At 50.7% G+C, this 6,439-nt stretch overlaps 1 protein-coding gene across 1 annotated transcript in view; it reads left to right on the plus strand.

The window, feature by feature from the left end:
• The window catches only part of ARNTL (aryl hydrocarbon receptor nuclear translocator like), a 73,003-nt gene that overhangs the window by 21,073 nt on the left and 45,491 nt on the right, over positions 1-6,439 (plus strand). The window lies entirely within an intron of this gene.

Below are 6,439 nucleotides of genomic sequence, written 5' to 3' on the forward strand. Positions count from 1 at the left end.
CATTACATTACATTACATTACATTACATTACATTACATTACATTACTGGCTACGCCGGAGAGCTCCTGGGTGCCAGGTACTGTGTTAAACGCTTCACATGCATTCTGTCTCCCCTTCCCACCCTGCCAGGGTGAGTGTGGTTAACCTTTTTACAGATGAGGAAACTGAGACTTGGCAGTGCAGTGGGGCTTAGTAGTTAAGAGCAAGGCTTAGAGTCCAACAGACCCAGGTTTGAATCTCCACTAACTGTGGACCTTGGGCATGCTACTGAATCTCTTTAACCTTCTTTTTCCACTCTAGAAGATAGAGAGAATCTAGAGAGGGGTCATGTGTCACTGTGGAAAATAAACAACATACGGTATTGCATAAGCATAGGAGCGTTTGCCTGCTATACGCTAGACTTTGCGCTGTCAGTAAGTAATAGCTTATCGTAGATATTATTGTCTCGTGGTCATGGTCATCGCCATTGTCGTCATCATCGCCATCATTGTCATCGTTATCGTCATCATCCCTCAAGGCCCAAGTCTCAAGGCAACGTGACTAGTGCGTGGGTGGAGTCAGGATTGAATGTAGCCCTACCTGGCTGCCGAGCCCTTGTTCTGTCTCCTGTCCCAGGCTGTTGCTCCCAAGTTCATGTTGCCTAAGACTTTCTGTCCCTGAGGTTGCTCTCTTGGTCTTTTCTGATTGTGCCTGGGCACGGGGCTCAAGCTGAACAGCAGTTCCTCTGTCCCTTCCAGCCAGTGACCTCATTTCAGTCATTGACCTGAGCAGTCCCAGTGGCTGGGCTGTTCAGGCAAGAGCTTGGACAATTTTCCCTGATGGTCAATGTCATCTTGTCTACTCTGCCAGCCAGGGGGGCTCCCCATGTCATTGTTTATGTCACAGGATTGTCCAAAGAAAACAGGAGTGGCGGCAGAAAGGGATGGTGGGGGTGTCCCTGCCTTTTGGGGTCACAGATCACTTTGTGAATCCGGTGACATTTATGGAGCCTTTCTCCAAAAAATGCACATGATAGATTCTCATAAAATCCACATTGTTCATGAGACATTTGCCCTGAAGCCCACCCAGGAATTCTAGCTCAGAAATTCAGAATCAAAAGGTTAGCTTATGTGCTCGTCTGTCATCTTACCCCTTCTCATTCACAGTCAGGAAGGGCTCTCTGCGTCTGTAGGATGTTTGTATTCCCAGGTGGTTAGGCCATCCTGGTAGCATTTGGAAAAACCTGTTTTCTTGATACTATTTGCCATTTTCATTTCTTCCCGTATTTGAGAAGTGTATCTACACACTGGAATGGCTGGCCGTTTTGATGAGACTGACCTGCTGACTTGTACATCAATTCAAGCCATAGCCTGCATCTACCAGACAGCAGGCCCAAAATATCAGACTAATAGTTATTTTACTGTGATGTACAGCTTATAAAGGTGCATATGCTTAGCTCCAGCGGGGTTCGGTGTTCTAAATTCAGGTAAATGAAAATCTCTACTTTCAATTTTAAGATTTTTGGTATTTCAATCTTAAAAAGTAAGCTTCCATTTTTTGTTGTTGTTGTTTTTATTCTAGTTTTCAAGGTATGGGTATGGGGGAAGGCACATGCCAAGCACTTTACAGTCTTCCAACTTGCTCATAGCCCTCTCCTTGGAACCTTTCCAGCAAATTATGGAACAAGCCTCCTGTTTCTAACAGCGATAGGAGCCATGGGTGTCACTGCCAGTGGCTTCTCCCCTCCCTGCCTGGTCTTCAGAGCTCCACAGAAAGGCAGGAATGAACCTTGGGGGCCCCCGAACCCTTCCTCCACCCTGGCTGGGGGGCTGTGGTGCCGATGCCCTCTGCAGCTAGAGGTGGGGCTGAGGTTTGGGGACACAGGAACCAAATCTGTCATGTATTAGATCATTTGATGTGAAGCTCTTTCTGAGACGTAGTTTTTCCTCTGAAGTTTTTCTCCTTTGCTTTTTCTAAATTATAAAAGCAACAGATGCTCACTTCGAAGCCAGGATTAGAACTTCTCACGCCTGGTTTGGCATTCCAGCTCCATGAACTCGTTAGATGTGCAGCCCTGGGAAAAACACATACCCTCTCTGAGCCTTGGTTTTCTCATTGTTCCAGAAGAGGTCATGATTTCACCTCATCACGTCGCCGTGAGTGCTGAGGGAGACCGGTCCGTAGAATGCTCTTCTGGAGCTTTGGCATGGATTCCTTTCCTCAGTGAATATCTGTTGAGCACCTATGAGCCAGTCACCGTTATAGCTGCTCTGGAAATCCTCGAGAACAAGGCCAAGGCATGGGGGGTCTCTGCTCTCATGATGCTCACATTCTAATCCGAGGAGACGCAAAGAAATGAGACCATTTCAGAAATTAAGAAATGAAAACCCACAGGCGATGGGTGAGTCACAGGAAGGGCTACTTTATTTTTATTTTTATTTATTTTTAGTTTTAAAGATTATTTATTTATTTATTTATTTATTTTAGAGTAGGGGGAGAAGCAGAGGGAGAGGGGGAGAGAGAATCTCGAGCAGGCTCCCCACTGAACACAGAGCCCACTGTGGGGACTCGATCTCACAACCCAGAGATCATGACCTGAGCCGAAATCCAGTCAGACACTTAACCGACTGAGCCACCCAGGAGCCCCAGGAAAGACCACTGTAGACTGGACAGCCAGAGGAGACCTGTCTGACGAGGCTGCATGCTTTTTGACCCCCCAAGTCCCAGGCTTTCCGGCTTCGAAAAGCTCTACCCCTTGAAGTATAGGTCCCAGTTTTGAGTTTGGAAAATCTGACCACAGAGCACACATCCGTTCCCTTTGAGGTGGCCTTTGTTCACTCCCTGGCTCGGCATTCAGAGTGTGAGCATCTGGGGCTGGAACTGCGGCTCAGGGCCTCTTGCTCCGAGAGGAGTGCTCACCCAGTGGAGCTGACACTGAAGGGAGGAGCGCGGGTGCTGAGTTTCTAGCTGGAGCCCATTTTGCTCCAGTGCTGCTTCGAGCATTCCGGTTTCTAAGGAACTGGAAGTAATTTCTGTCTCAGTGAGCCCGTGGCACACTGCAGTCTCCTGCTTCTCTGCCTGCCGAGGTGTAAGGCTGGTCGGGGCCACAGGGAAGCCGGGCAGCCGCGCCATCCCAGCTCGCACCTTGGCATTTGAACCACAGAGCCGTCAGCCTGACACGCGATACTGTCCCTCCCGGGTTAGAATATGGATTTTTAAGTGACCGGCTCAGTCTGCTGCATTGAACACGAGGGACCCAAACTGATTAGTGAGGAAAGGTGCTGAGCAGAAGGGCAGGCTGCCTGTGACTCACCTGTCATGTTCCCAGCTGACCTACTTTTATTTGACCTTGATTTTCTCGGTGCAGTTAGAGACGCTGTCGTGAACGCCCTTCTGCCGCCTGATTTAAGCCCAGCATGTGACGGCCCAGGATCTCCTGCGCACACATGACCCAGGCAGATGGACGGATGGACAGGTGGTCCGTTTCTCATTTACCTCGGAATTGTAATTCGATCACAAGGAAAGGGCTTAATTTCAAGAAAATGGAACAATTATTTCAGACTAGATACAATGCCAAAGCAGCAGGCCTTCCTCCTCGCTGCCGAGCAGCTTAATCAGGAGATGGCCTAGATGGCCGCCTTTCAAGTGGGTCCTTGCAGTAGCTTGGCAACTGGCACAGGGTCATAATTGGAAGAATTTGGCTCTGAGTGTCTGTGGGTGTTTACAGTGCACTATAGGGCAGGGCTTCTTTTATTTATAGAATATTGTGAGCAACAAGCAGCAGAAGGCTGAAAAGCCACTAAATCTCGATTTATTTTTAACAAATTCCATTTTTCCCCTCATCCCAGAAGGAGAACTGAGTTATTAAAAAACAGTAAAAAATACATCATCGCAGAGCATGCCATATCTAATTATGGGGTTGCCAGCGTCGGCCTGCAGCCACATTTTAAGGGCTTTGTAAATCAGCCATCCATTCAATCTGCGAACTTATATGACTCCTATTCTTCATTTAGATGTAGAGCGAAATTATTGGCAAGTGAGTGCTGATCAGAAAAAGTTCTACACTGTCTAAATTAGGAGATGGAATGGATAAATATAGAAGAGTGTACTTATGTTCTCAAAGGCAGATAAAACCACTCCTCATTGTCCATTATATTTAGCTATACAAGCACATCCCATAGCGCTCGATACCGCGTGAGGGAGTTCACTCGTCGCAATGGCGGATCTGCGCCGCTCAAAGGAGCTGTCCTGTGCTTTCTCGCGGAGTGATTATTACCCACATAATCATAAAAGACACGAATCCAGTGCTTTGTGGCCTGCGTTCTCGTAGTGTCTGAGACTGGACAAGACTTCAGGGGCCCCGAGGTCAAGTACATCTTAGTGTACGTGGGGAAGCTGAGGCCCGGAGAGGAGAGTGGCTTTCCCAGGGCCCTACAGCGAGTCAGGGCAGAGCGAGGCTGGGCTCTGGTCTCTGTGCTCTTCCCTAGCGGAGCCCTCCCGTGCCAAGCTCGGAGCCAGTGAACTCAACAGATCTGATTTCCGCCCTGCAGGGTTCGCAGTCTCAGACGTCAAGACAGTCCAGTAGTCACCCTCTGCTTAAGTGGACAGGGCCGTGTGGGTCCAACAGCTGGCTAGACGAGTGGGGGAGATGAGGAGAGGGGGACTTGGGAAGCTGTGTCTTTGGACACTGAGGCAGAGGTGAAGTCAGCGGCTCTCTGAACCACTTGGAAAAGCTCTGTGGATGCCGTGAAGTTTCTGCAGGAAGAAGGAGCCGCGAGTTTGCTGAGCGTTGGGGGAGGTAAAGTATGGCGGCGTGGCGGTGCTGGGGAAGGCGGGTCTGGCGCTTTGGGACGAGCCCTGAAAGCGATCGTGGAGGACATCTCGTGGGAGTACCAGAGGGAGTGCAAGGCTGGAGCAGGGGCCGGGGACAGATGGGCCGCGTGCTGCAGAGTGCTGCCCCGCGCTGGGATGGCGTGCGGGTGGCGCCGGTGTGGCCGTTCCCAGTCCCCCTCGGGCTCCCAGCTACTCCTCACGGTGGCTTCTTTCCGACCCTCCGAATCCTTTGTGCCGCCCTCTGGGCAGCCAGGATCCTTAGGCTAGAGCCGGCCTGGGAGCTGCGCCCTGTCTCTGTCTTGCCCTGGGCTGATGGCCCCGCAGGGTGCCTGGCCAGAGAGCGCTCTGGGGGTTAGGTCTCCTCCTGCGGCTGGGAGGAGGCAGAAGGAGTGAGAGAAACCTGACTGTGGAAGCTTCTGGAAGAGTCACCTCTTGGCAGTGCTGCAGGCCAGTGGTTTTAGAGGACGTGAGTAGGCCAGGAAGGGGGGGTGCCCGCGGCCTAATTAAGGCCGTAGCAGTCAGCACGGAGAGGGTCAAGTGGTGAGGAGCACTTGCAGGGAGGAAGCAGCAGTGGGGTTAGCTGCAGCCCCCCAACCAGAGGGTGAGGGACAGCGCCGGGCTGGGACGGGAACCCCTAGGCCGAGGAGGTTCGTGCTGGGCAGAGAGGAATGAGGCTGCTCTGGCAGATCCAGCAGCTTGGGGCCCCGATGTGCCCGGGCTGGGGCCTGTGGAGTATTAGCACCTTCCTCTAAGAGGACATGTTCTGTCTTCCTGCCGAGTAAGTGCCTAACCGCTGCAGACAGTAGTTCTCAAAAATACTCGCAGGCGTTTCCAGGAGGCGCAAAGAATAGGCTGGCTCTTGGTGTCATCTCCATAAATTGTTTTCCCTTAATCTTTTGGTGCCTCCAGCTGCTGATCTGCTCTTGAGTCCTCGGAGCTGGGAACAGAGGCATTAGCAGGAACGATTGTGCAGGAAAACCTGGGAAACAACTGATGAGCTTTAGTCTCGGAATCTTGTATTTTTTCTTGGATTTGTGTCATAGTTTTTATACAGTCGGATCATTTTTCATTGACAAAATTTTTCTACTTTTTAAAATATTTTCCGTTTTTGTAGTTTATAAAGGTGATAGTATTTCATGATGGAAGATACTCCCCGAATCAGTTTTCAGGGAGCAGATTAGCCCCTTCCTCTCCCTCGTTCCCAGCTCCTGGCGCTCTCCCTGTGTCCCAACATCTCCTCCCGTGTGCGGCTCAGCCCAGGACACCAAGGACTGGGTCAAGGGGTTGTGTCAGTAGAAGTTTCGGAGGTAAAGAACATGGAAACCTTGCCAGAGAGATGGCTGGGAAGCAGCCTGTGAACTGGACCGACACCACCCCCCAAGGCACTGCCTGTGGAGCTGGCCAACCTGACGGCTTCGTATCGTGTGCCCCAAATATCGGTGGCTTTAGTAATTGATGCTGTCTTTAAATTCTCCCAAGTAAGAAAATGTTGCTAGTTTGTTGCCACAGCTTTCTCATCTCACGCTTTCTCGAAATTATTTTGCTAGGCACCCAGCAGGTGTTCAGGAAACACTTTGGAGTTTCGTGGAGCCTTTGCTGTTCATAACCACCCCTGCCACCCCCCCCC

Source organism: Ailuropoda melanoleuca, chromosome 16 (assembly GCF_002007445.2).
Source record: "Ailuropoda melanoleuca isolate Jingjing chromosome 16, ASM200744v2, whole genome shotgun sequence".
NCBI classification, from domain to species: Eukaryota; Metazoa; Chordata; class Mammalia; order Carnivora; family Ursidae; genus Ailuropoda; species Ailuropoda melanoleuca.